At 46.8% G+C, this 20,421-nt stretch overlaps 1 protein-coding gene across 9 annotated transcripts in view; it reads right to left on the bottom strand.

Moving 5' to 3' along the window:
• Positions 1-20,421, bottom strand: part of SLC39A11 (solute carrier family 39 member 11) — a 424,690-nt gene that overhangs the window by 403,744 nt on the left and 525 nt on the right. The window contains exon 1 of one of the 9 annotated variants that reach the window (XM_061176487.1): positions 20,173-20,274. The exons of 5 other annotated variants lie outside the window; for them this stretch is intronic. The gene's annotated coding sequence lies outside the window, so the exon portion shown is untranslated. Of the gene's footprint in view, positions 1-20,172; positions 20,275-20,421 lie in introns of those variants that run through there. 3 more of the 9 variants (XM_061176488.1, XM_061176493.1, XM_061176494.1) reach the window with 3 other exon arrangements.

Here is a 20,421-nt window from a genome sequence, read left to right as displayed (position 1 = left end):
AGAGGCTCTAGTGGAAAACTGATGAATTCATAAAAGTGCTAACAAAAGATCAAGATTGAAAAAAAAAATTAATTACATGGGACTGAGTGAACTGATGAGGATGATTATAATTTTTGTGACTTTCTGCTTGAATAAAGAAAAAAAATTCCCCCCCCCAAAAAAAAACTAAAAAAATAAAAAGAGGTACAATTGTAAGATGAGACTATCTGGAAAGTTGTTACACAAAACGCATGCCGTAGGGACTTCCCTGGCAGTCCAGTGGTTAAGACTCCACGCTTCCACTGCAGGCGGCGCAGGTTCAATCCCTGGTCGGGGAACTAAGATGCCACATGCCAAAAAAAATGCATTCAGTAAAATCCCACAAGGTTACCAAAGGAAAGGTCAGCTGCAAGGTCAGCTCAGGACCTCTTAGCAGCCACAACTAACGGAGAGTGACTCCCCCTCCTCCTCCTCCCTTCTCCTCTTTCATAAAAACAAGCAAAGATTTGCAATGAAATGCTTTAAACCCAACTTTACCATTATTGTAATACGTGATGTTCCTGGGTCTTTGCATAAACGCTGACATTTACTTAGAGAAGTGATTCCAAGGGACCAAGAATCTGTAGAGATAATTTCAAGACAGATAGACTAATTCTATAGCACTCCTGCCCCTGCAATCAGAGAAACTGCCTGCAAGGAGGCCAGGGTCCAAAGCAGCCATCTAAAGTCTTAAAACACATACCCAGGTAGATGGCAGGTATTCCGCAGCAGAATGATCATCCTAAGGCTGTACGACGGGGCCTTTCGGCCTCATGTTATCATTCTGTCCAAATAAGAAGTCAGGTTTTTACTGTATGAGGAGGTATTCTCCACTTTGTGAACTATCTCTTTCTAGGATGATTGATTGGCTCTCCGGTTGATTTCTTTTCTTCAAAAGAGGGGATACACATTTTCATTTAAATGTTAACACCATTTTAGTTCCAAAATTTAATCCTAGCCTCCACTCAACATGTAATTATGAAGACAGATCTGCTGGATGCCAGGAGAGAATAAAAAGTGATGTACTCCATTGATTTTAGGATATATGAGCATTTGGGTTATGCAAGCTACTGCTTACCTTCCATTCGCATGGGTGGTGAAGAGCTGGTTAAACCTAAGCGGATGTAGTGAGAAAGGTATCAGGAGAGATGATAGGACATTGGGGCCTGTGTGGAATGATGTTAGCTTGTGTTTCAGTAACACAGAGAGCTGAGTAATACTGGACATGGGGCTGGAACTTTGGTGAGGTTCATGCCATAGCTTGGGATAGTCTAAGAGGACACGAGGACAAGGACACTGGAGGATAGAAGGACGCTGCATTTCTTTCTTTTGCTTGTTTTTATGAAGAAGAAAAGAGAAGGAGGAGGAGTCACGCTCCATTAGTTGTGACTGCTAGGCAGTTCTGAGTTGAACTTGTAGCTGATCTTGAGTAACGATGTGTGATTTTGCTGCATGCATTTAAAAATTTTTTTAATTAAAATACAGTTAATTTACAAAGTCATATTAATTTCTGCTATACAGCAAAGTGATTCAGTTATATATATTATTTTTTATATTCTTTTCCATTATGGCTTATCATAGGATATTGAATAAGTTCTCTATGCTATACAGTAGGACCTTGTTGTTTACCCATCCTATATATAATAGCTTATTGCATGCATTTTTGTGTAACAACTTTCCCTACAGTGTCATCTTATAATTGTATCTCTTTTTGTTTTTGCATAAACTTATTTATCTCTCATAAGTGGTAGGCAGAGAAGAAAATGTAGGCTGGTGGCTGGGACTTCAGAGCTGGCAGTGAGCTGGGGTCTGCTTACACAGATTCATCCTCTCCTCCAAGACAGAATACAGGTATTGAAGCTTTCGGCCCCAGCTGCCCTAAATAGGAGCCTCGTGCTGGAAAAGCGTACAGCCTGGTCATTGACAAAGGTAGCAAGTAGGTGGCTGTCAAGATAGATGTTTGTAATCAGCCCCAGATGAGGCTGTCCAACCAAGACCGTCAAGTTACAATGAAAGACAGAAACGAACTTTGGCCTTGTTGAAGAAAGGTGGGAGAGAACCTTCAAAAGGTTCCTTACATGATGCAGAAGGTCTGATGAGTTTTTCTGAAACATGCATCACCACAAAAAAATCACAATATTTAGCGGACCAAGCGTTTGGGCTTATAAGTAATAACTTATAATCAGCCACTTGTCTAATCCATATTTTTTGCCAGATTCAAAAAACACCAAATTTCCTATCAAACATTCTAGCAAAGCAAACCTTCACCTAAGTAGTTGTTTTGCTTCTAATATGTGAATTTCTGGGAACATTCTTATAGGCAGAGCCTCTAATTTTTTTTTTTTTTTTTTTTCCCTAGCAGCTCATCTACAAAGTAGGCACCAGGGACTGTATTCTGCTTACAGCTGAAAAGCTTTTGTAGCAGTTACCCAAGTCGGCAGACCATCAGGGCTGAGAATAACAGCTCAAGGCCAAGCTTTCACAGCTGCCACTCCCACCGCCAATTGCACTGACTGCCCACCCTTTCCTTTAACTTGGCAGCGACTGAACACAGGCTGGGCACCCAGTTTCCTCGTTTAGACGTGTCGGGTTGTAGGTATCTGCACTAGGCTTAAAAACAGAGTAAATATTAACCAAGACTTAACCAACTTGAATAGAAAACATTATCAATTCTCCTAAGACTGCAAGTGAGTGTAATATCATTAAAGGAAACGCTGTAGCTTGATCACTGGGCTCCATGAATGTCTGCTCCCGTAGGACAAAGATGTTCAGCATGAGAAAGCTGATGACACGGAGGCTCAAGTTCAGGTGGGCAGAGAGGGAGTTTTCATGGAGAAGGAAAGGCTTTATTTTTTTCATCTCTCTCCTCTCCTGGCATCACTGAAGGGCCAGACTCGGGGGAGGAAAAGACCTCTTTGCCAGGATATGTGTCTGGTCCGGAGAGGGGGCTTATCTGTGACCCTGATCCCACAAGGGCTGGAAGCAGAAAACGAATGTACTGGTTAGAGATAGAATCGCCCCATCCTTTTCGAAAAGCCTGTAGAGGAATGGGATGCAAGGCCCACTTAAAAAGTAATCTGAAATGACTTCCCAGGGCTTTACCCACTCCAGTTATTCAGAGATGGGACCTCCAATCCCTTAAGCAGTAGAGAAGGTCCCTTGGCAGTGGCAGTCACCGAAGAGAGAAAGAGGGGTGTGCTGTGAGCTACCAAATAAGGCTATTGTAGCCTGGACACAGAAGACACAGTGGTCCCAGGTCCTTACAAAGAATAGATTACAAGGTAGCCAGTACGGGGCCCCTGAGAGAAAACTGCTAGTCTCAAAAGAAGAAGAGCTGGGCTTCCCTGGTGGCGCAGTGGTTGAGAGTCTGCCTGCCGATGCAGGGGACACGGGTTCGAGCCCTGGTCCGGGAAGATCCCACATGCCGCGGAGCAACTGGGCCTGTGCGCCACAACTACTGAGCCTGCACTCTAGAGCCCGCGAGCCACAACTACTGAGCCTGCTCTCTAGAGCCCGCGAGCCACAACTACTGAGCCTGCGCTCTAGAGCCCATGCGCCACAACTACTGAGCCTGTGCTCTAGAGCCCACGAGCCACAACTACTGAAGCCCACATGCCTAGAGCCCGTGCTCCGCAACAAGAGAAGCCACCGCAATGAGAAGCCCACACACTGCAATGAAGAGTAGCCCCCGCTCACCACCAACTAGAGAAAGCGGCACGCAGCAACAAAGACCCAACGTAGCCAAAAATAAATAATAAAATAAATAAATAAATTTATTAAAAAAAAAAAAAAAAAAAAAAAAAAAAGAAGAAGAGCCACCATTAGCAGGACTACCTGTAGTGGCACCAGATACCACAAAGGAGCAGCAATGCCCTCCTGGACAGTGTGTCCTGCACCCCCAACCTGGCCGATGGCTGGGTATCAGTTCCTTCGAGGCTCCTCATCCTCCAGGCCAGGGAACATAGTCATTCCTGAGAGAGCTGATATTTTTTCTCATGGATATTGTTTTTTGTTGTTGTTGTTTTTGTTTTTATACATTTATTTATTTATTTATTTTTGGCTGTGCTGGGTCTTCGTTTCTGTGCGAGGGCTTTCTCTAGTTGCGGCGAGCGGGGGCCACTCTTCATCGCGGTGCGCGGGCCTCTCACTGTCGCGGCCTCTCTTGTTGCGGAGCACGGGCTCCAGACGCGCAGGCTCCGTAGTTGTGGCTCACGGGCCTAGCTGCTGCGCGGCATGTGGGATCTTCCCAGACCAGGGCTCGAACCCGTGTCCCCTGCATTGGCAGGCAGATTCTCAACCACTGCGCCACCAAGGAAGCCCAAGGGATATTGTTTTTTAACAAGAACCCCAAATGGTTCTCAAATAACAAAACGAAGGCTTAGCTGTTTTCTTAACATTAACCAGACTCCCACTACTCTGGAGAAATGGACTGTCTTCCAAGGCTCTCAAGTGCAGCTCAACTGGTACCTTCGCTGCACTGGGTGCGCTCAGACACACGCAGGTGACGCAACGGAGCGCATCCACACACATGTGATGCACATACACGTGAAGGACACGTTCACACGTGTGCACATGACATGCATGCACACACATAGGAGGTGGACGTGTAACACACACTCACGTGCACACACAACGCACCTTCTGTATCTTTTGGGCAAGACCTCCAATGCAGAGATTCTCCAAGGCTTTCAGCTGAGGAAGAGAACTAGAATCTGACTAACTCATTTGAAGTCTAAGGATACTGAGTCATTTTTTTCTGGTAGGGGAGAGGGACATTGTGCCTGCAGTCATTTTTCACCTGGAGGATTCCGTGCCAGGTCACACACTGCACACCTAGCCCCAGCCAGCTGTCCCTGCAATAACACCTCAAAATTTAAAAAAAAAAAAAAAAAAAAAATAGGGTTGGCAAAAGGGTTGGCATCCCCACCAGTCAACCAACCTAAAGTGCAGGTCCTGCTCAGAGCAATAATTTTGTATAAGAAAAACAAGACAACTTCTTTGCAGAAAAATCGCTCCAAATAATTTTTAAATTGATTCTCATCAAGGACAGTGTTTCCAGAGGCCTTCCCCACCTGCCGCCACGCCTCCTAATGCAAATCTTAGGTTGAACATTTTGGGGGAAGCTGAGATGCTCGGCCACCGAGAAAATGAATCACAGTTCTCCCTCTCAGCCGTGAACACACTTCCACAAAAGAGTGTCTTCAAGATAAAAGAAGTCCTCCCTTCATCCGCCGACCCCACCCCAGTTCATTTCCATGGCTCGGGATGCCTACATCAGCACGTCTCGTGCATTTTAAGTACCAGCCAGTATGTGATGGGGAAGAACGTCTTCTTACAGCCTTTTTCGATGAACAGGAGTCTCCAGGGTTCATTCTCAAGATTATCTAAAGTTAGCTTAGTCCCAGTTGCACTGCCAACTTGGGAGTCTAGACACTCGTGGAGCAAAGGCTCAGACTGGATGAAGACTCACTTTGGCTTCCGCTTAAACGCTTTTTTTGCAGATTAAAATAGTTTCCTACATTCCAATAGTACACAGAGTAATCAAAGTTCATGAAAAAGAGAATGGAGCCATCAAACTTCTGACTAAAGGAGGTAATATTAAAGTTGACGATAGAGGTTCGTACAAAGAAGGCGAGAACTGGCTCGAAAAGAAGGACGTGGTGGGGAGAGCCAGAGGGCTTTTACCATATGTTGGTACTGTCACCATAATAAAGAATGACTATCCGAAATTCCAGTATGCTGTTTTGGCTGTAATGGGTGCATGTGTGTTACTAAAACGTGAATCCTAGAATGAAAAGAAGTTCCTGGGACCAGACTCATATAAGATCTGTTGAAAAGAGAAAAAGTAATATATTTGAAATGTTCCACTTTCCGTATAAAAGGAAACAATGTGGAGACGTTTTTGTCTTGTTCGAATAAATGATTCATCAGTAAACAAAATAAAATAAAATAGTCCCCTAAACAGCTCTCCCAGGGGGATGGGCCCTGTACTGTTTATCGCAGGCTCGTTCCGGGAAGCGACAGACCACAGCTGTTTCACTGTCCTTCTCTCCTGCACCTTCACGCGACCCCCTCTGCTTGCTCCCAGCTCCAAGGGCTTGAGGACTGAAAGGTGGCACCCGTCGCATCCTCAGCCACACGGCGTGTTGCTGGGGGCTACCTCTGCAACCAAGGAAACCCATTCCTCCTCCATCTTGAACAGAACAGCTCTAGAACAGCCGAGCAGACCCAAAATCTGGTTTGCCATCGGCAACATGGTTCTGGGCTGTTGGGCCAACATGGAGATGGGTATTTAGAGGGTTTGGGATCTCGAGGGCTTCCTTACAGCCTTGGGGACTGATAAAGTAAATCCTAATTGCTAGAGAAGAACCAAAGCAAGGCACGGAAGTGGCAGCTCCATTCTTAAAGGGTGTCAAGGTCAGTAAGGGTCCAGAGGCCCAGTCAAGACAGGGGACGGGCTGCCTTTGAGCAGCCCACATTTCTTAAAACTTAGCCTAACAGAGTTCGTTTCCTTTATTTCCTCTGTCCATCTTTCCAAATAGTGTTCTCTAACATTTACATTTAAAATTTGAAATTTTTGAAATGATTTCTCCTTTTGAGCATTCCACCTGCCCACCTTTAAATAGAGAGGGACACTTCATTTTCATAAAATGAGGCTGGGGGACTTCCCTCGTGGTCCAGTGGTTGAGACTCTGAGCTCCCAGTGCATGGGGCCAGGGTTCGATCCCTGGTCAGGGAACTAGATCCCACATGCCGCAACTAACACCCAGCGCAGCCAAATAAATAAATAAATATTTTTAAAATCTAATTTAATTTAATTAATTTATTTATTTTTGGCTGCGTTGGGTCTTCGTTGCTGCGCGCGGGCTTTCTCTAGTTGCGGCGAGCGGGGGCTACTCTTCGTTGCTGTGCACGGGCTTCTCATTGCGGTGGCTTCTCTTGTTGTGGAGCACGTGCTCTAGGCGCGCGGGCTTCAGTAGTTGTGGCTCGCGGGCTCAGTAGTTGTGGCTCGCGGGCTTAGCTGCTCCGCGGCGTGTGGGATCTTCCTGGACCAGGGCCTGAACCCGTGTCCCCTGCATTGGCAGGCGGATTCTTAACCACTGCGCCACCAGGGAAGCCCTAAATAAATTTTTTTTTTTTAAATGAGGCTGGGAACGGATTTTGAAGGAAACAGCAGAGAGGCATGTACTCCTGTGGGTGGATGGTCCAGAGCCAGGCCTCGTTCATTCTTCTTCCCCGTCTCTCCATCCTTTCCATCACTGCGCGGCCTCAGACAGAAGCAGTTTAATACGTGGCTGAGCGGGAGGAGAAGGTTCCCGGTTAGAACCTGCTAACGAGGACTGGTTTCGCGTCTGTTTGGAGGAGGAAACCAGCCAGCGCAGCCCCACAGGGCCACCGAGCTCACCCTATCTGATCTCGAGTAGGCTGCACAGCAGAAACGAACACATCGTTGTAAAGCAACTACGCTCCAATAAAAATTTACAAAAAGAAAGTAACGGCAGACGATTCAACTACCCAGAATGATCTGAAAGCTTTTTCCCCAGGAAGAGTCTCCGCTCGAGTTTCCAGCAGCCTGGGAACCATCTCACTAGGGAAGAACAGAGTACGGAGTTATGGTGTTGACGTTTAGAACGTGGTGAAGGTCGTCTAGTGGGCAGAGTGCATTTTTCCTAAATTATCCTCACTCCTCTTCCATAGTTAATCTATCCATCGCTCCCCAGCTGTCACTCACCGTAAACAACAGCAGGTTTTGACAAACAGTAGATCAATCATCAAAGGAGACTGCAGACTCTTCACACACGCTCTCACGTGCAATTCGCCCCCTTCTCTGTTCCTTTGACAGGTCCCAGCATTGGTCCTGGCCCCCCTTTCTGAAGGTGGTGGAGATAAAGAAATTCCTTCCATGCTCTACGCATATGAGGAAACCTGGGACATCCAGAAAAAGGCTTCAGCAGCCCCAATGGCAAAACAGTTTTAATTATGTGCTATGATGGATGGTTTTAATATGCCGAGCATAGGTGTGCACAGAAGCTAGATATTTTTACTATTCTCATGATATCTTGAATGTGGTTATTTTTGCTAATATGTCATTCCTGCGTGTCCAGTATTTAGACAAAATAGCTAACACTGCTTGTGTTTTCAAATAAGCTGCACCATCCTTGGTAATTGCATGTGTTTCCTGTCAGATAAATTTACCTCGATCTTTGCTGTTACAATTGATTCTATATACTAGAAAGCAGAAAGTAAATATTTTTTTAGTGACTTTATTTATTTTTGCAAGTGTACTGTTTTATAAACTGCCTTCACATGAAATCACACCCTCAATTAAGGAACTTAGGGTGAAGTTTGTTCAAGAGGCCAGCTATGCAGATTCACCTCGGTTCCCACCTACTTCTGGAAAAGACTTCAGAGATTCAGGAAAATGGGCCAGAGTTTCCTAAAACACGGAACTGTAAACTTTAGAATTTTACAATTTGTCTTAAACTCCCAGCCCCCAAAAGAGTGTACAAAACATTTCCTAGATGTCTTAGCCATCATTTGTCCAGTAGCAAAAGAAAAAAAAAGGCTTAAAAACAACCACCGGTGAGTCTCATTTTGTTCACAGACAGTTTTTAACGCTCCCATCTGATTTCTTCCAGATTTTGTAACCTGATTTAAATAGCATGACTAAGTCATTGTAAAGCAGATGATGAAAGGGATGCTCTAAAAATGTCATAAAGACATGTTAGCTTTGCTGACAGCAAAACTGACAGAGAAATGTCAAGAGTTTCAAAATCAGGTCAAAGAAAATGACTTTTTATCACCTTCTCATCATTTCTTTCACTCAAAATCAAAACATAACAAAAATTTCCAGGTACTTAAAACAGAATCTTAACTATGAATTAGACTGTTAAAATCAGAAAAGAAAATTAGCTAACTTTTGGATGCACTGAGTCCTGTTCTAAGCACTTTATATTCATCATCGCATTCAGTTACCACAAGAGCTCTGTGGTCCAACTGTTACCCCCATTCTATCGATGAGGAAACTGAGGCATAGAGTACTTACATCACTTGCCCAGAACCTGATTTCTTAACCACATCACTGCACTTCCACCTATGGGAGGTGTGACCTGGAGCCTGGGCCTGACATTCCCAAGCCCCTGCTTCCCTGTCTGCAAAACAGGGATCACGCCACCTACCTCCCAGTGTGGTGTAAAGACTGGCTGAAAAAAAATATTTTAAATAATTTATCACATCACCAGGTACACGGGGTGTCCAGTAAACATGAAATTCCCCTCACCTTGAATCGCAGCAAGAGAAGACCAGAAACTTTTGGGTTATTAAACCACCAACCATTTTCAAAATTGGCTAATATTAAACCATGGCTTCTAATCCTGCCATTAGGAAAGCTCAGCTGGCACTAACACAACCGACCATGTGATGCAAGGTGAAAGCAAGTCCGGTGCAGAAAAGTAAATGCATTATGTGTCTGCCGATAAGGTGCTACACGATTTCTATCTACACAGAGTGTTCCTTTCTGGCTAGAGGGCTTTCCTCCTCAGCTAAGCCTAACTAAACTTCAGTCTCTGCCCGAATGGACCAGGGATATAACGTCTCACCTCCGTAAACAGAGCCTCATATTGTCCAAGTGTTCTAGAAACTTAGGGTTCACGGCATGTTCTAAATATCTGAGTTCTTTGTTCTTCCTCCAGGGTGAAAACGTGGTTTGGCCTGGGGCCTGGTGCTAACCAGAGGGAGAGGATCACGCCGTTAATCCCGGGTCTATAACCATCTGTATCGCTCACGGGTCCAGCTGGAAACAGATGGCGCACTCAGACGGGTTTAACTAAAATGAATGTAATGAAGGAGCTGCGTACAGAGGGATGGGGAGGTGTCAGGGAATCCGCAAGAGATGGATGAGGAGCCCGGAGACCAGGTAAGGATGGAGGACTTCACCAGCCGAGTGAGAGCACAAGCCATGGGGAAGGAAAGACCCCACAGGAGCTGTGCCTGTAAAGTAATTCGGCCAGAATCGCGGTGCACCCTTTTGCTCTCCTCCTGAGACAGCCTGGGACCTGGGACCTGGGACCTGGGACCCTTTGCTGCATCGCTTGAGACAGCCTGGGACCTGGGACCTGGGACCTGGAACCCTTTGCTGCACTGCTTGTGGCGGAACACACGTCTCCTCAAGCAACAAAATACAAAGAAACTACAAGGGACTAAAAAATAACTGCGTGCCTGCGCAGTTGGGGCAAATTATGAACAACAAGATACAAAAAGACCAAAAACACAACTGACACTTCTGAGGGGCTGGGAGCAAAAACAGGGTGTCGGGAGCAAAAGCAGGGTACTGTGCAGGCCCCCTGCACACAGCACCACCAAGGGGGTGGGCAAAACCCCCAAGCCACCCCTCCGGCCCGACCCCTGGATATACCCCACCCTCACCCCATATAAGGAACCAGCTCATACCCCACCCCCCCCACCGACAGGGAACCAGCAGGGGAACCTGTTACCTGTTTTCACTCTCCGCTGCAGCAGGGACCCCAATAAAGCCTTGCCTGAGTTTCTTGTCGGGCCTCTGATCAATTTCTATTGATTAAGGAGGCCAAGAATCCTGGTCGGGAACACTCCCGTGGCTGAATTCAACCAGAGCTGGAAGGCAAGAGGGCCAAAGGAGGTAGTGCAGAGAGGGCAGCCTCCAGAGAGGGGCGCAGAATGGATGGAGTGAGGGATGGAGAATCAGGATGTGGCCCGTCCTGAGACACCCCCCTTCCCGGGATCCCAGCACTCTCAAAGCTGCCCACCGTCTATTGGAATAGCTGGAGCAGGTTCATTAAAGTTTCCACCGAGGTACAGGCATAACTGAGAGGCCCTCGGGGCCTTCCAACGTTAAAAGCACTCTCTAAATTCTGAGAAGAAAAACTGGATTTTCAGAATATAACCATTGGACAGCTTGGGAGCTGCAGAGGGGATGAAGGCTTAGAGCTCCACCCCCTCACACAGGATTCCAGGTGGTCAACACCCAAAGATTCTGCTTTGGGCATGGCCGATGCAGAATGCAACACTATGATCTCCCTTTGCAAGATGTAAACTCATCAGCACGACTTTTCAAATTCCAAGGTCAAGTAGTGCACTCTTCCACAACTGCCACCTATACCAAAAGCATATCAAAAAACCCAGGCTATTCAATACATTTTAGTCAACTGGTGGCATTTTCCCCCAAACTCTATTTGCAAATACCCAAACTGCAAATTTTCTGGAGCCTGAGGATTCAGAGTCTTTTATCATCCAGCCTTGGGCCAAGCAGGTTGTTTCTGATTTACCTAGTACAACTTCAAATACAACAAAAACAAACAAATTTCACGTCTCAGTAGAAATAGAGCTTCCTGCAAGCATACCTCCTCCTAAAACCCTGCAGTTTCCTCAGGGATCTGATTTCCCCAGTCGGAGTCTTTGAACTCTCAATGTTCTAAGCCCTCCTTAGTTGACAATTATAATTTTAGGTTGTGTGAATCCCAGGATGGGACATGATCCTGACAGTGGCTCATCCCTAGGAAAGGTAGACTTGAAAACTGCTTCCTCCCAAGCTATTTCTCCAGTTATGCTGTATCCAAGAGGGAAGTATCCCACCAAACCGTCATCATTACAGCTGAATATTCTCAGGAGGCAGCTACGGGTGCCTGGGAGGCCATAGTACTTCTCTAGGTAAGGCAAGGGCAGGATTACTGTAAGAAAACAACTTCTCTTATAGATCTGTCCTTAAGTTGAAAACATTCAACCACACTGGAAGGGACCACCTTCCCTTGAACTTATCCTGACCCTCAGGATTGCTGTCCTGGAGTATCAATGTGTGTGAATACACTCATACATAGCCCAGAAGCAACAGGATAAGGGAATACGAAGGTTAAAATGACAGGAGTCTATTCTAATTCCATAAGTAACATTCAAAAGCCCAAAGAGGGGCTTCCCTGGTGGCGCAGTGGTTAAGAATCCGCCTGTCAATGCAGGGGACACGGGTTCGAGCCCTGGTCCGGGAAGATCCCACATGCCACGGAACAACTAAGCCCGTGCGCCACAACTACTGAGCCTGCGCTCTAGAGCCCGCGAGCCACAACTACTGAGCCCGTGTGCCACAACTACTGAAGCCCACGCGCCTAGAGCCCGTGCTCCACAACAAGAGAAGCCACCGCAATGAGAAGCCCGCGCACCGCAACTAAGAGTAGCCCCCACTCGCCTCAACTAGAGAAAGCCCGTGCGCGCAGCAACGAAGACTTAATGCAGCCCAAAATAAATAATAAATAAATATATTTTAAAAAAAAATTCCAAAGAATTCACATATTTTGGGTGAGAGGGGAGGGCTGATCAGATTATGAATTAATTCAACATTTCTGAAATTAGAGTAATGAATCTATTCCTTTCTTTCATAGGAATTCTAAGGTAAGGTGTACTTTGAATATTTACAGATTTGTCAGCATACCAAGAAATTACTTTGCTACAAAGTTAAATTATTGTTCATGCACTCAGCAAGTACTGAATGTCTACTGTGTGTCAGACACTGTTCTAGAAGCTGGGAATTTGATGAGATAAAAGACGAGATCTCTGCTTTTTGTTGTAGGGGAGACACTCAACAAACAAAAGCACAAATAAATGAACATGTAATCACAACACAGTGACAAATGCTATGATAAAAATACATAGACAGTAAAGAGCGGTGCCTAAGGTCATGGACCCCAGAGCCAGACAGCCTGGTCTATATCTCAGCTCTGCTACTTCCTCAATCATTTGGGGCAAATTATACAATCTCCCTTGGCCCCAATTTCCTCTTCAATAAAGTGGAGATAAGAACAGGATCTAGTTCAGAGAGCTTTTTGTGAGAACTGAATAAGATAATTCATATTCAGAGTTTATAACACTGGCTGACATATAGTGAGCGCTTTATAAATGTTAACGTTTCCTACTTTAGATTGGGGTGGCCCAGGCAGGCTTCTCAGAGGAGGTGACCGCCATGTGAAGATCTGGTAGAAGAAACAGCCAGAGCAAAGGCCTTAGAAAAGAGTGAACCAAGCCTTGTTTATGAAACAGAAAGAAGACCAGTGAGGCTGGAATAGAGCGAGAGAGGGGTGGGATGGGATGGGGCCAGGTCATGCAGGGTCTTGAAGGTCTTTGATAGGAGTTGGAACCTGACCCAGAGGGCTGGGAAGCCACTGGAGGTTTGAAGCAGGGGACACACAAGGCCTGATTTATCCTTTTGAAAGATTCAGCTTGCTTTTATAGTGAGGAGAGTCACTAATGGGACAGGAGTAGAAACAGGGGGAATTAGAAGGTAATTTGAGGGACTTCTCCAGCAGTCCAGTGGTTAAGACTCGTGCTTTCACTGCAGGGGGCGCGGGTTCGATCACTGGTCTGGGAACTAAGATCCTGCGTGCCACGTGGGGTGGCCAAAAAAAAAAAACTAAAAGAAAAAAAAAGGTAATCCGAGTGGCTCAGATGAGAAGCTGATGACCTGGACTCAGGTAGTGACAGTGGAGATGGAAAAGGACAGGGATATATTTTGGATCTGGGGTCAGCAAACTATTGTCCATGGGCCAAACCTGGCTCTCTGCCTGCTTTTGTCAATGAAATGTCATTGGAACTCAGCCACGCCCATTCATTTACCTACTGTCTACTGTGGATTTCCTGCTACAGTGGCCTTGTAGAATAGTTGTAATGGAGACCACAGGGCCTGCAAAACCCATTGACTATCTGCCTCTTCATAGTTAAATTGCATCAACCCCTGTTTTGGAGGAAGAGTCTATAGGATTTGTAGATGGATTAGGTGTGGATAGTGAGAGAGAGGGATGGAGGATTATTCCTGGGTTTTAGCCAGGAATAACTGGGTGGTGCCATTTCCTGAGATAGGGTTGACTTGGAGAAGAGTACAGGATGGATGGCAGGAAGAGAATTATTATTCTGGACGTGTTAGATTTGAGACTTCTCTTAGACATCCAAGTGGAGAGTCTAAGGAGGTGGCTAGATGTATATATAATCCAGGAGCACAGGGCTGGAGTAACGAATGACGGAGTCAGCTGCAAACATCTGTTCCGTTCTCTCCATTTCCACTGCCATCATAATTTCCATCTGAACCACTGGAGTAACCCTCTAAGTCTTTAGGCGACAGGACAGGATGGAATCACCTAACAGGGATTGAAGACCAAGAAGAGACCAGTGCTAAGGCTTGAGCCTGGGTCCATCCAACATTAAGAGGTCACACAAAGGAAGAAGAGCCAGCAAAAGTGATTGAGAAGACAGGCCTAGTGAGGTAAGAGGAAAGCTAGTGGAGCGTGTCTTGAGAGAAATCAAAAGGCAACTGTGTCAACAAGGGGCAGGTCAGCCGTGCTGCTGAAAAGTCCAAAAACTGAGAAGCGACTACTGAAACTGACAAGATGGGGAGGGAGGTCTTTTAATAGATGCAGTGATGATGCGAGGATCCCTAATGGATGGAGTTGGAGAAGAGAATGGGAGGCGCCTTGTGGAGACAGCAATTACCAAAGGTCAAGACCATCCGTTGTGATGAGGAAAGGAGAAATGGGAGGGGGCTGGAAGGAGACTGGGAGACAAAAGAGCATGTTTATAAGATGGGAGACACTAGGAAATATTTCTGAGATAATGGGAACAATCTAGCTGAGAAGGAGAAAATTATGGAGGAGAGAGAAGGGGGTGAGATCTTTGAGAGGTGGGAGGGGTGAGATCCAGAGTTAGATTTAGTAGATTTAACATGAGGACTTTCCTGATTACTTCTGTTTTCTCCATACCTGTGAGAAGGCTCATCAGCTAGGGTGGAATGGTGGGGAAGGGGAAAAGACAGTGTAGGAGACTTGAAAAGAAGTGAGAGCTTGTGTCAGAATCATTGGCTTTTCATCAAATACCTTTTATATCCTCCATAGCATCCAACACAGAGCTAGTTACAATAGTAGGTACTCAAATACACACTAATTAAGGGTAAAATGCTTGGAGTGTGATTTTTCGATATCATCCTTTTTAGTCAAGGTGTTGAGAATGTGTGTAGCCCAGACACCCAGGCTCCCTCTATCAGGTGTGATGCCTGCCAGGCTATTTGTTGAAGGCAGGGTCTCAGTTATCTGCAAACAGTTAAGTCAAATAACCATCCCTTCTACAACAAATGTCACCTCCAGTTGACACAGGCTGATAGACACTGACATGAAGATGTCAAGACGACCTCTCGCGAGGCTCTCTTATCCCGTTGGCATGTCAGCCAAGGGGAGGGCAAACACCAAATGTCTCAATCACACGGGGAAGCAGTGCATAACTCAATCTTCTGTCCGGCCCCTCACACTGCTTTTATTGACACAGTCTATCCTTTACCAGATCAAATTTCCCTTTCTTTGCTTTGCCCTCTGTTAATTTTTTGTCAGATTCCTCTCCGTTTTTTTTTTTTTTCTACCATCTTGCTTTCTCCCTTGCCATTTCTCCTAGCTGAGCCCGAGTTAAATTTATTTTAATTTTCCTCAGTTACTTTGGCTCTTCCATTTATCATCTCTCCTCTGGTGTGCCCAGCCCCCATTCCCTCCTCATCCTATGAGAAAACAGCCTTCCCTCCAACAACATCCGCGTACAGCCAGATGTAAGACTCAGCAGGTTCACGCTTCATACTGCACACTGACAGGCCAGAGACGCAGCTACCTTCCCTAAAAGAAGAGGTATTGAAACAAGGCATCGAAGGGGGTGTGACGTAGGTGAAAACTGTCTTACTTTTTTAGTATTTCAGCTATTAGGCAACTGATGACAAAAGATTCTTCTGCCTTTTCCAATGCGTCCTTTGAGCAGATACTTTGTGATTATGTGACATATATGTATGACGTCATTCACTCATTCTGCAAATATTTATTGAATCATTTAGTCAGGGAGCCAAGGTCCAGATGCTAGACCACATAACGCATAAAAGAAGGACATGTGGTATCTGCAAAAATCTGTTTTCAAAAAAACCATTCTATTTTAGGCATCATGCTGGCTTGCTTGATATATTTCTATTAAAAAGTAGGGAGAAATCCGCCCCCTCAATGTCCTGAGTGAGATAACAGTGCTGATGGGCCCAGAGAAAGTGTAACTATCAGAACATGCTCCCAGTTTTAAAAGACAGCCCTCGAGTACGCAGACAACTTGGCTCCCAGGCATGGCCACCCCACGTGTCATCTGACCCCCAAATCACTGGAGAGCCGCTCCAGCTTGGGTCCCCCAACTGCCTGTACTTGTTTTTTTTTTTTTAATAAATTTATTTATTTTTTAAATTTATTTTTGGCTGCATTGGGTCTTCATTGCTGTGCGTGGGCTTCCTCTAGTTGCTGCGAGCCGGGGCTACTCTCCTTCTCGTTGCGGTGGCTTCTCTTGTTGCGGAGCACGGGCTCTAGGCACACAGGCTTCAGTAGCTGTGGCTCGCAGGCTCAGTAGTTGTGGCTCACAGGCTCTAGAGTGCAGGCTCAGTAGTTGTGGCGCATACGCTTAGTTGCTCCGCGGCATGTGGGATCTTCCCGGGCCAGGGATAGAACCCATATCCCCTGCATTGGCAGGCGGATTCTTAACCACTGCGCCACCAGGGAAGTCCCTGCTTGTACTTGTAAAGCCCCACCTTTAGGCAAAGGGCAGGAGGCAGTGTGGGTACCATCTGAATTTTGCTTCAGAATTGTTTGGCTCTTCTGGTTCTTGATGTTCTGAAATTTTCTTTGAAGCTAACGATACAACAAAGATCAAGGACTGTAGAGTCAAACTAACTGTGATCTGAAGACACACTCAGCCGTCGACTACCTGTGTAATCTCAGATGGACTCCCTGGTCCTGCTGAACCTTGCTTTACCCATCAAATGAGTGTAGGACCACCTATGCTATAGAATTATTGCGAGAATTAAAGATATATGCAGAGTGCCTAGGTGGTGCTCCAAACTACAGCTATTATAACTGGCAGAATGCCTAGGTTTGACTTCAGGAGCCCAGGGGGATCTACATGTAATCTCTTGAACTTAAATACTGGATGCTTAAAATTCTACCCAAAAAGATTTAACGTGAAAGGAAGAAAATCTGACATCAAGAGCTGCCACAGGATACACACATATGCACTCATCTCTAAGCCAGAATTAAAAGATGGCAAAAAAACGAGGAGGTGCCTCTTACTTGTGTGCCTCCCCGAGAGAAAAAAAGACTATTTCTCCTCTCTGCCCCTGGTTCAGCTCAGTTCCTTGCCCAGCTGCTGGAGCTGAGCTGTCTGCCCACATCCTGGTTTTATGGGGCGACAAAGCAGAAGGCGGAAGAGGAAAGGGCTGCCTCTTCAATGCATGGGGAACGGAAAAGGAGATGTGGAGAATAAGGAGTCAAAGACACAGAGCTTTCGCAGCGCCCAGGCAAGAAGCCGGCTCGCTAGCAGCCTCTGTTAGGCACTTGGATCTGCAAGCAGAAGAGCAATAGTGGCATCTTCAGGGCAGCCCGGGGTGTGTGGCTAGGGAGGCAGAGAGAAGGCGTAGGGAAAGCCCTGCCTTCAGAACACACTCTGCGGTGACGTCAGCTGACGAGCTCGCCTTTCCTCTACCTGAAATGACAGGTGTGCGCGCAAGTGCCGGCCACCCCATGCAAACCCTAGCTGATTGCGGACATTCCTCCCTCTTGCCGTTTGAAAGAGGCCGGCCAAACTCTCGTGGAGCTGGAAACTCGGGGAGTCTGGGTCAGTTAGGGTCTCTGAGGCAAGCAATTGAAAGTGCTTTTGCTTTTCAAAGAAATGAAATTTATCAATAAGATATCAGACAACTCATAGAATCTCTGGGAAAGTTGGGGAACCGGGCTCAGCGAACAGACAGGGACAAAGGGAAGCTAACCTTCAGAACCCAGTCAAAACACACCTCAGGGCGATTCAGGTGAGGACGTCATTGTGGTCACCCACAGCTGTCACCAGCACCACCGCCAGCACTGGCAGCTGGATTCAGTGTCTCTGCTGCCCCTGGAGACTGGATGTTCGCAGGGGACACCTCTGTCACCATCAAAATGAAGTCTCCACTGTCCCTGCTCCTGGACATCACTAGCTCTCCATCTATAAAGTCCTAGGTGGGACTTCCCTGGTGGCCCACTGGCTAAGAATCCGCCTGCCAATGCAGGCGACACGGGTTTGAGCCCTGGTCCAGGAAGATCCCACATGCCACGGAGCAGCTAAGCCCGCGAGCCACAACTACTGAGCCCGCATGCCACAACTACTGAGCCTGTGCGCCACAACTACTGAAGCCTGCGGGCCTAGAGCCCGTGCTCCGCAACAAGAGAAGCCACCACAGTGAGAAGCCTGCGCACCGCAATGAAGAGTAGCCCCCGCTCGCCGCAACCAGAGAAAGCCTGCACGCAGAAACAAAGACCAAATGCAGCCAAAAGTAAATAAATAAATAAATAATAAATGAAAAGTATCTTTATATATTAAAAAAAAAAAGTCCTAGGTGGTTGTGTCTGATTGGCTGATCCCAGCTCAGCTGTAAGGGGAACAGATCTTGCCGTAAGGTGATAATTTTCTCAAACACAGAAAAGAGGTTCTGCAGGTGCTGGGAAGTCAAACACCAACAAGTGTCCCTACAGAATGGCACTGCAGTGACAGCAAAGTGCAGACCTGCCACCAGGGAGTGCTCTGAGTTTGTGGGAAGTTGTGTGACAAAGTAGAAAAGGAATTCAGAATTCTAGGTCTAAGGGCTGATTCTGTCCCTTAGTAACCATGTGACTTGGGCAGGAATAGATAAGCTTCTCTGGTTTTTTGTCAGGCATAGAATAATTACTCCTACCTACTCTGCAGGGCTGAAGTGTATTGGAGCATTTTGTGGACAGGTTTTGAAAATGACACTGAGTAAAATCTGTTTGCCTCTCTGGGGCCCAGGTTATCCACCTGTAAAATTCCCTAGATCGTAAGGCTATTGTGAGGTAAACTAGAATATTATAAATGAATGGTTTATTTACAGGATTCACCTCAAAATAATGGAGGTGGTGGGAAGGAGAGGGAGTGGGTAGGGATATACATGAGACTGACCGTGACTTAGTAAGTGTAAAACCCATCTGGTGGGCCCATTATACCATTCTCTCTACGTTAGTGTGGATATGAAATCTTCAATAATAAATGCTTTTTTTTTTAATGAAGGATCTTGGAAACTCTTACAAGAGACAGGCCACACTCTCCAAGTTTCATTATCACTGAGTCAGTGTTAGGCGTCCTCCCCCCAACCCGGCCCCCTTGCCCCACCCCCAGGCGTTGTTTTCTCAGGCATTTGGGTCCTTTCCTCACTGCCCAATACCCTCCTCTCCAGACTGGTGCCAGTGTAAGGTCATATCAGGGGAAACATCTTTGATGGTATAACACCGGTTTGAAACACAAAACGAAAACCCCATAGAAATAACCAACAACAAAAGAAAACCAGGGGCTTCCCTGGTGGCGCACTGGTTGAGAATCTGCCTGCCAATGCAGGGGACACGGGTTCGAGCCCGGGTCTGGGAAGATCCCACATGCCGCGGAGCAACTAGGCCCGTGAGCCACAATTACTGAGCCTGCGCGTCTGGAGCCTGTGCTCCGCAACAGGAGAGGCCACGACGGTGAGAGGCCCGCGCACCGCGATGAAGAGTGGCCCCCACTTGCCGCAACTAGAGAAAGCCCTCGCACAGAAACGAAGACCCAACACAGCCATAAATAAATAAATAAATAAATAAACCCAAAAGTTAAAAAAAAAAAAAAAAAAAAGAAAACCAGAAGCAAACGAGCGCGCACACACCCCTTAAGGGACAGCCTGTCCCGGCGCTCAGGCCCGGTCCAGAGCATCTATGAAGTTACTTTCCAATGAACAAAAACGGACTCACGCTTCCCTTTTCCTAACATTGCATTAGGTGGATGACCAGAGTAAATAACGAATAACAAGGACGCCCCAGAAGGCTGCACGCCGAGAGCCAGGGGTGAGGCTCCAGCACCTACGGTCAGCTCTGTGCGCCCACCCGGCTCCCAGCCGGGCCAGGACACAGGGGCGGCCGAGGGAGCCGAGGGGAAGGGGACCGGCCGAGAGTGCAACTGCGCCGTCTCAGGAGAAGGACCCCTGTCCCGGGGCCGCGACAGACCTAGTGAGGGACACGAGCATCACGAGAAGGCGTTACAATCAGACCGCGGGCGCTTGATTATAATTACCTCCGACTTGGAAAGGCTCCACCCGCGCTGGGAGGGTCTTCAGGTCCGCTAAAGGCTGGACCCGCAGAGGAACCGCCAGCCTTAGCGATCCAACAACCACACAGTTTCCCTTTAAAAAAGTGCCGCCCATCGGCGGTCCCGCCCCTCTGCCGCCCCGATGCGCCCCGAACAAGCATGGGCCTCAGCGGGCCGGAAGCGCTTCCGCCCCCAACCAAAATGGCCGCCGGGCGGTACCGCCGGGCGGAAGTG

The sequence above is a fragment of the Eubalaena glacialis genome, chromosome 19 (genome assembly GCF_028564815.1).
Source record: "Eubalaena glacialis isolate mEubGla1 chromosome 19, mEubGla1.1.hap2.+ XY, whole genome shotgun sequence".
NCBI lineage: Eukaryota > Metazoa > Chordata > Mammalia > Artiodactyla > Balaenidae > Eubalaena > Eubalaena glacialis.
The sequence above is the reverse complement of the archived record's forward strand: the minus strand, read 5'-3'. Positions and strand labels throughout refer to the sequence as shown.